This window comes from Grus americana, chromosome 5, assembly GCF_028858705.1.
Source record: "Grus americana isolate bGruAme1 chromosome 5, bGruAme1.mat, whole genome shotgun sequence".
NCBI lineage: Eukaryota > Metazoa > Chordata > Aves > Gruiformes > Gruidae > Grus > Grus americana.
In genome coordinates, this window is record NC_072856.1 from 5,962,930 (window position 1) to 5,972,192 (window position 9,263).

Sequence of the window (9,263 nt, forward strand, 5' to 3'; positions counted from 1 at the left end):
AGCGCAATGACATACTCAGCAGCTCTTCACAGCAAAGCTCTTCACACAGAAGGAAATTTCTTGACGCATCTGTTAGCTACCGTCAGATGCGTGATGAGAAATTGCTATGGGCTCTTACAATGTATTTATTAACTTTTGTGGCCCTGTTATGCGTAATTATTATGACATAAGTATCAATTAAAAGTGTAGCCATTTTAATTGCATTAGTTCAGTTTGAAGGTAATGTCTGCTCTGTGGTGGACAGAACAGATAATTCTTTATCTTCCTAGGACTGGAGATAGAGTTTTCCATTCCAAGACCTATTTCCAGGTAATCCAAACCTTCGTTTCAGGACAGGATTTTCCATGCTTGTAACAATTTAAAAAAAAATAGATTTTTTTTTTTTCCTTCCTGAAGGGTTTTTTGAATTACTGGAACATATATAACTTCGACTTAAACATCATGTAACACGCTAACTCTGGAAAAGCTGAAAATCCAAATCCTGAGTTAGAGGAAGCGTGCACTGGACCCAAGGTATAGCTGTTATGCCATTTTCTACACCTCTGTCACTGAAAAATCTATCCTGACATAAAAAGGCAGGTATTATTTCTTCCATATACAAAGTGCAGATGTTGGGTTTTTTATGTGCAGACTGCTTTTGTTTCCAGTTGCGGAAAGCGAGATGGAGCAAAAAGCGTCTTGGAAAGAGCAGCCTTCTCTGTAACCCCAGGGCGGGTCAGTGCTCCCGCATCAAGTGGCAGGAGAGTGCAAGAGCTGCTCAGAAATGCAGAGAGACGGAGATCTAGTGCTTGTTCGTTATTTTTGACTTGATGAGCGTCTTATTTCTTTATTAGAGGGAAAAAAATGCCTGCACAGGTGTTTATGGTCTTTGGTTTTATTTTGTTGTGTGGCTTTTTTTGAGTTTTGTGGGGGTTTTGTTGTGTTATTTCTTTTTTTCTTTTTGTTTTTCTTTTTTCTTTTTTTCCCCAATATACCGAATTTACAAAATCCCAATGTAGAAGTAGAGTTCTAAGGGTTGAAAACCCAGAATGGAGCTTCTAGAGAGCCAGAACCTGTGCAACTCTGCCAGCCTCACACCGGATAGTAAAGCCCCGGGTCAGGGCAGTTGCTCCGGACCCGCAGTAAGGGTGTGGAGGCGGCAGAGGCGGGTGGGTGTATGGGCGACAGGGAGCCCCAAGGCCTGGGACAGAAACTCTCCTTCGCGTATGAAAGCTTTTTGAAAATGTTTTTGCTGCAGTCAGTTTTATTCTCTGTTACTACAAAGTAAGTAGGCCACGTATCAAGAAGTAGCTGCAGCTGGTATTGTTTTTAATGAGGAAGAAAAAGAAAATTGTCTGCTAATAAGCTCATGCTAGTTAAAATGTATTTGCTGCAACTTCCTACGGTTATAAAGTTTTAAGCTGAAGAGGATCCAAGCTAAGTGAATGGAGCCATGTTTCTGCAGATAAGGGATATCACTTGAATATTTCTCTACTACTCTGCTACAAAAACCAGAAAGAGCTTCCTGGGCTTCATCGAGGTGGAACCATCAGTTCCAGTGGGAGCCACCGGTGCTATATGCAGTAACGCACCTCAGAAATCAAGTGGGCTGCGCAGAAAAGGATGAGGAATCATAACCATTTCGTAAAACTAGGTGAAGACTACAGGACAGCCCCATCTGTTACTAATAAATACATAGTGTTAAAACAAGTGCTGTTTGACTAAGAAGTTGAAATGGCGATAGATTCTGAGAAGGGGAGATACAAAAGATGGTACCCTGAGTAAAATCAAGATAAAAGAAAGCGATCTTCCAAAAGGATGTGGCTAGGAAAGAACGGATCCTTGCGACGATCGTCGTGTAATATCTACTAGAGGTAATTGCAACCCAAAGGTTTGCTGTAAATTTAATCTGAGCTAAAAATCAGCACGTTGCTTGCCAGATTGAATGACAGTTTGAACGAAGAGCAGAAATCTGCAGCTAGTTCTGGCAAGTTCCCAGTAAAAGACGAGCTAAAAAGAGAAATCGGTCAGGGTAGGAAAAAGAAAGCATATAGACGCAGTTGCGGTTGATACGTACCTTTGATGGCTACAGCCAGCCCTGCTGTGAAAATAATTGAAGTATTTTCTCATACTACAATGCCACTGGAGGTAGTCTGAGAAGTTCATTTCCAGAAATGGTCTGCCATTTATTTCTGCGACATTTCTTTAACAATATATATTTGAATCTATCATGGGTTAACTCTCACCCTGCATCAAGTCAGTTGGCAAGTGCATTTTAGACACTGAAAGAAGCTAAAAGTATAGGAGCTTACAAACGTATTGCAATAAGGAGATTTTTTTTTGCATACATGTTTACCCCAGGGACTTCCCAGGAAGTAATTTACCAAAAATTTGAGGGGAAAGGAAAAAAAAAAGAGTGAAAGCTACAGAAAATATAGTTCTCTTTCTTGCATGAGTACATAGCAAGAAAGGGGAGAAATTAAGATGATATATTATTAAGCAAATATAAACCAGGGACTTTGTAAACAGAGAAATAAGGGAAAGATATTTTGATTGTTATGGGATAAAAACTATAGTTATTACAAAGCATGTCACCTGAGATAAGTAAAAATGATTAGTATGCACTGTTAGAGGGATAATAAAAATAAGAAGCAGATAACAGGAGCATTTCTATTTCTCTCCCTTTCCTTACTAAGGAAGAGCAATTACTAATTTGGGCGTGCATTTCTCTGCCAGACGCATAGTACTGATCATATAGCAAATTGAAAGCTAAACTTGTGGGCTTTATCTTTATTTTCTAATGCTGCTGTTATTATTTAAGAAATTTCTAGGGGATAGCATAGCGTACGGAGAAAAAAACAGGGTACATTAAAAGCATGAATGTGACATACATATTTCCCAACTGCAGATTAGCTTTGGGAACGGCAGAAATTGGGGTTGTAACTTTCGAGTTAATGTTCGAGTTATACTCACAAACAGGAAGATTTTCATGAGTGGACTTGGGGTGGGGGGGTATGCACTGAAACTTGGGAGTCTGGATCTTGGGTAAATTAAATAGCATCCTTTTTCTTCAGAAGAAATATTACTGTTTCTTAAACAGCAGCGCATAGTGCCCGCAGAAAACAAAAGCTGGAACTTTTTTGAGTGTTTCATTTCGTACATTAGCTAAAATGCAGACACTTGTGCACAGTACCTTTGACTTTTCCAGCACAACTCCAGCTGATTTTAACAATCTTTTTTCTCTTCAGGACACAAGTCAGCTTCTTCTGGCTATGGGAGAAAACAACCAAATCCCTTTAAATTAATCCAGCTGATGATTTTTCTCTTTAGCCAACAATAAACTGTCATTCATCAAGCATTTAAGAAACAGTGAGTAATTTAAAGTAATCCTGAGAATACAATGGGGATGGAAAAGGGTGAAAACTGATATACTGTATGAGACGGGCTATTTTTGTATGGAACATGACCGTGTTTGGAGTACTTGCCCCAATTTGGGTTTGGGTGTGAATTCTCATTGTTTCGGCAGGTTTACCCCATGCGATGAACCACAAGCAGATGGACGAGGGCCGAGCGATGCAAGGCGACCGAGAGGTACAGGGGGCCTCAAGTGGCACTTTAAAGCAGTATCCTCGACTGAAATACTGGCTCAGCGAGGAAAAAGGCTGAGATGAGAAATGGCAAAGAAAACACACCGTTAACCTTAAAATTGCAAATTGTATGTTGTGTTTCCTATATTACGGGGTGCTCTGGGTTAGTGGGGATTTTCAGCCACCCAATGTCAATTTTAGGGCATGGACACATGTTCCATGACAGTAATTTGATGATTCTGTACATATATAGCGTACGTTTAGCTCATACCTAGTTTTTAAAAAAAGATAAACCTTTTCTTCCTACTCGTAAGATTTCCTAGCAAAAAATACCCAGAGCTGCATGTGCTTTATAAACAACTTCTGACAGTTTTTCAAACCTCCTTAATATTCATAAAAGGAATTCCTATAAAGTGATTGTCTAATTAAAGATCTACTTTTATCAATTGTGCTTTACAATCCACTTGAGCTTTCAGAGTTTCAGTCAAGCACTTGAATTTCAAAACTCATGGATTATTGCTTTGAGCACCAGGGATCAAAGCAGTAATACCACCATTAAATCTCATGGTACTTACTTGTCTCTCGTGTTGTCGATAAGCAGTATTTTAGTTCCTCATTTAAATTAGCCACTTCTTCTAAACGAGAGATTACTCCTCCTGTGGCTTCTTCTAAGGAGCTGGACTTTCAAGGAAGAGTGTTCTTTAAACACCTCATTTTGTAAGTGGTCATTAGCAGTAACCATTGGAAGATTATTGATTTCCTTGCAGTCTGGAAATGTATGGAGCGCTGTATAATTACAAGTGGCTTTGAACAGTGGAACGTGCATAATTTGATGTTTTATAGTGACTATTTAGTCACATTTGTCATAGGGTTGTTAGGCAGCTTATGCATGGTTTTGTATGGAAAACTGAAAACATAGGCCTGAGCTGGACCTCGTACCTCCCAGCAGCCAACTAGCATCATCTTCAGGAACTTGCTGGATAAGATGTCTTTAGTGATGGACGGACGTCTATCCCGTTACCATGTCAGTCCCTCGAATGGCTGTCATAGCCCCCGTTGGGAAGAGGTGTTGCAGGCCTCCTCCCTCACATGTGAAGTTCTTTTGGTTTGATTTGAACCCAATCTCTACTTCCTTCACTTTGTCCCCCTATATTTTTGCTGGAGAAGGTGGTGAAGAACCTCTCTGTATGTGTCACTCATGATTTATTGACCACTACCAGGGTAGCTGTATCTCTCTCTTTCTCACTAATAACTGTTCTCTGCCCCTTTCCCCCTCCAGAAAAGCAGAATTGCCTGTTAAAGACACTATGAAGCTGTGTGTTGAGTCCAGGAATTATGACTGAAGACAAGCAGCGCTTGTCAGTTTTAGGAAGGGATTCAATTCGTTTGCCCTTGGCTCTTCTGACTGCCGCTATGGAGAGATCTTACCATCCCCCAAAGGCTCATTTGCTGCTTCAAACCCAAGTGAATCATACCAAAGCCAAAACGGAGCGACTTTTGGATGAGAGGGCAGCAAGAGAAAAGCAAGTTCAATGGAAAGATGCAAGAGTGGAATATAGTATTTCACAGAATAAGTACACTGAGATATTCCAAAAAGTGCGTATGGTCAACACCTGGATGAACTTACACTACTGTGCAACTCAGATACAGGGCATGTGTTAGGCTAAGCTGTGAGGTTACAACATTACTTCTGTTGGTAAAGCTATTACAGTCTTAATATAGCAATCTAGCCATGTCCATCTGAATATGAAATGTATTTCAGAATTGACTTTCCATGCAAAGGACCTCTGCCTAAATTAGGTTATTTGCAAATATAAATAAATAGCTAAAGGTAATGTGAGAGAAATTTGTTAAACTTCACTTTTCCTGACTTCAATTTTTTGGTCCTTTCTGGTTTTAATTCCAGATTTGAACCAGGTAGGTTGGAAGAAAATCAAGCATTGTTTGATGCTTGACTTGTGTGACTGCCAGTTCTGATTAAAGTCCGCAGAGCGTGTTTGTACACCATGAGGTCATTGGTTTTAATAGAAAATTGTTCTGGTGGATAGTGGAACTGTACTTCAGTTCCTCATCAGTCTTTCTGGAGAGGGATACTGACAATGTTTGGAAAGTGCTTTGATGCCCTCACAAAGATGCTGTGTAAGGGCAAAAAAAGTCAGGTGAAATATTTTTCTAGACAAAACTTTACTTCCATATGTATTGAATTTGGTTGCTAATTTGTAAATATTTATACTTGCTTTTTCTGTGCCTGGACTGTTAGCTTTTTTCCCCTGAAAAAAATTATATATAACTCTAAATTTCATTTTCTTGTAACTGTATTTACTGCATTTTTTTTCTTGTGGACTGAATAGTTAAGGTAGAAGCTGTTGATTCTGTTTTTCAAGTATTTTGCCCATGTTAGGAATTTATCACCTTGATGCAACCAGTTTGTTATCCTTGCTCTGTGTAAATAGTTTCTGCCACTACCAGTGACTGTACCAGACTGTAGTCTTTAAAGAGTTTTCCGTGTCTGTGACCCAGGGCTTAGATCTCTTTCTTGCATCAGAACCATTTAAGTGACTAAAACTTCATGACATGTCAGGAGCAAGAGAAAAGTAATTAAGTAAATTAAATGTCAGTTGTTGCTTTAGACAAAAAATCAATCTTTTTTGCAGGAAAACCCTTCCAAATTTTGGCCTTTGCAGTATCAGCCAGTTATCGGTCTTGTGATCCTGATTCAGACCATTGCCTCAGAGAAGTCAGTAGGTCAAATTTAGCTACTCGTTTCATGGATGTGTCTAACCTAAGTGGAAGAAAACCACTCATTTCTATTATGAAACAAAACCCCGATTTTGTTGAGGAGTTCTGGCCACTGAAGGGTTGAAGAAGAACGTGCGTGGACCCTGAGCCCTTTTTGCCTGGCGGTTCTGCTCAGCAGCTTCCCATAGCACTTGGCCATTAAGCAGAAACAGCAGATTTGTGGGGTGGCCAAAAGGAAGGTAATTCATATGCTTATAACCTGCAGAAGACTCTAGCAGAATCTGCACTGTTAGAGGCTGTTACAGATGGGAATTTGGCACATATATTGAAGCCAGATAAAGCTGGGAAGACAGACCGGGAGAAAAAATTGTAGTATTTTGCTGTGTGCTCTAGCTCTGGTACTTGTCCGTGAGTACTAGCATAGAGCTGAATGCCATTTTGAGGGGTATTTGTAGAGAATAAAAGCACTGAGAAGAAAGTATCAGGAAGTGTTTCAATGGGTAATCACACTCATTATTTTCTTAGTATATGATGAAGATAATACTGCTGGAATGGACTCTTACTTGAATGGGAAGGCCAGAAAAGCTGCAGTTGGACAGCTGGCGTCCCGATGGAAGGATGGACTTCTCTAGGATGGACTAGATCTCTAGCTCTACAGCTATGAGTAAAGCAACAACATTTGTGCTTCTAAGGTGAGAAACAACCTCATTTAAAACTCTTAAGGAAGCTTTAAAAATTATACATTTTTTTACAAAAAAAATCAAATTCTTATGTCAGCTTGGACTTTATCAATATAAAAGCAATTGCTTTATTAAATCATAATCTATTGAATCAGAGGAAGTATGCAATGTGATTTGGTTAGCGGCACATAACTTAATGAGTACCCAATGACCATTGCACAAATTAGTAAAAATTATAGCTAATTTCCAAATGCTTAATCTCTGGAATAACTGTTTTTGCTTTGGTAATTCTTGATGAAACATGCTCTCCATAATACCCTTCAGGCTGCAATGCATGCCGCAGGAGATCCGTCTTAGTCCATACTATGAGGCTGGTTAGTAGAAGACCACTATTCCACTTCTTGTATACGCAATGGAGAGGCCATTACAGTTGTGGTCAATTTGTGCTTGTCGCTTTTGGGATCCCTGAACGCGAGGACCGTGCTTATTCCTGCCTAGCTCAGAGATTTAGAAATTTCCGTTTCCTTTCCTCGGTAGGCAGGCCAAGCTACAGTGTTGTTCTTAACTGAAAATCCTGACTGTGATTGATCAGCTAATGATAATAGACTTCTAGATAGACAATGCTAATTAAGGATTACCTGTAGTCTGCCCGTAATTCACACTGCTGGAAATTAGAAATTAAACTTCTGTAGGAGCTCAGGTCTCTGCTGGTGGAAAAATGTTATTTTGGCCGCTCTGTTTGCTGCCAAGCAGAAGGACCTGACTGAGCAAATCCTGCTTCACTCTGCCTTTATGCCATGACAGGAAAAAAGAAGGTTCATCAAGTATATAATACTGCCAGTACATAAGAAAGATGCATTATGTACTCAGTGTCCGCTAGTTTACCTGTATTTTATATGTCATCTATGAACACAGATGCCCATAAGTACACACATTGTTATCGGGAATATAAATATTGAATTTTCACAGAAACATTGGCCTGATTAATGATGGAAAATGAAAACAAAAGGCTCTGAAGTGCTCTTACAACTGCATGTTAATCTGTCCAAGGTAATGATAAAACCTTTAAACTAGTGTGCTGTAATTACAGCAATAAGTAATTAGTATGTTTTAAAGGGCAGAAACAGTGCTGTGCCTGAATTCAGTGGAGGGTAGCCAGGCAACAATATAAAATGGCATTTTGTGAGGCAAATGTGAGGAAACGTGCTTTGTCCTGAAATATAATTATCTCTAGATGGATGAAACTGTCCAGGTACTTTTATTAAGAGAGCGCTGGGCTCCCAAAAGCTGGAACTGTCTGAACCAGACATATATGCAGCATACATCAGATGTGTGACATGAGTATCTTCCTTTGTAAAAGGCTTCCAAGTCTCCTACACAGATGGTAAAGCAAAGCCAAAGTGACCGGGCAGCTTCCGAAATCAGGGGATGGAGGACTTTCGTGGAAGGAGGTGTACAGTGATCTCTAAGGGGATGCTCGTGAATAACCCATGGTGTCCTCATTCAGTCTCTGGATGTAGCGTTTTGGTTGTCCCTGCTACGGTTACTCATTCCTATGTTCTTTCATGGGTAGGTGGACCAAAACAAGCACCGCTCTGCCAAACCCAAGAAGCTGTTCTTGCAAGAAAGCTAGGAGTAATACAATGAGGGAAGAGTCTGCCTCAAGAAGATGGATGAGCCCCTGCCGTGCTTGGCGCTGCCTGGCTCGCACCCTTCCCTGGCGTTACCTCTGCTGCTTTTCTGTCACCGAGCACCTCCTTGTCCTCAGCGCCATGCCCAACAGCTTGCTAAAGGAATCCCTGGCTTCGTGCCACAAAGACCCCATTCCTTGAAAGCTGCAACACTGTCCTATCTCATTTTTGAAATTTTGAGCTGAGAGAGAAAAGAAAAAACTTGGGACTGATCTTTGGGAAGGATGTTTTTTGTATTGTGGGCATAGACAGGAATAGGTTCTTTTAACCATTGTTTTGGTTTTAGATGCAAAATGAAATTATCAATGAAGGTTTCAATGATCTTTGCCTTTCTTGGTTCAAGGATGAAATGTGAAAGAATAAAAATCCATTGCTCTATTATAGCACCTTTCACAGAGTATTTTAAAAGATGCTTAGAAGTTAGTTAAACCTCAGGATCTCTGTCTTTTTGAAATAGTATGATGTTACCTCCTGGTCAGAGAGCAAGACAAACCATCTGATTCCAGCTTTCAAACCTGTGTACCTACAATTAGGGTCTCATATCCAGTGCAAACTATGGATGTTCAGAGCACTGAAAATAGAGACGA

General features: G+C 40.0%; 1 long non-coding RNA gene across 1 annotated transcript; it reads left to right on the forward strand.

Moving 5' to 3' along the window:
- Nucleotides 1-266: 266 nt before the first annotated feature.
- LOC129207123 (uncharacterized) lies at nucleotides 267-8,872 on the forward strand. Its single transcript, XR_008577379.1, has 7 exons — nucleotides 267-513; nucleotides 1,495-1,853; nucleotides 3,228-3,348; nucleotides 3,506-3,694; nucleotides 4,846-5,162; nucleotides 6,831-6,997; nucleotides 8,559-8,872. It is a non-coding gene; the product is annotated as an uncharacterized LOC129207123 (long non-coding RNA).
- Nucleotides 8,873-9,263: the final 391 nt, after the last annotated feature.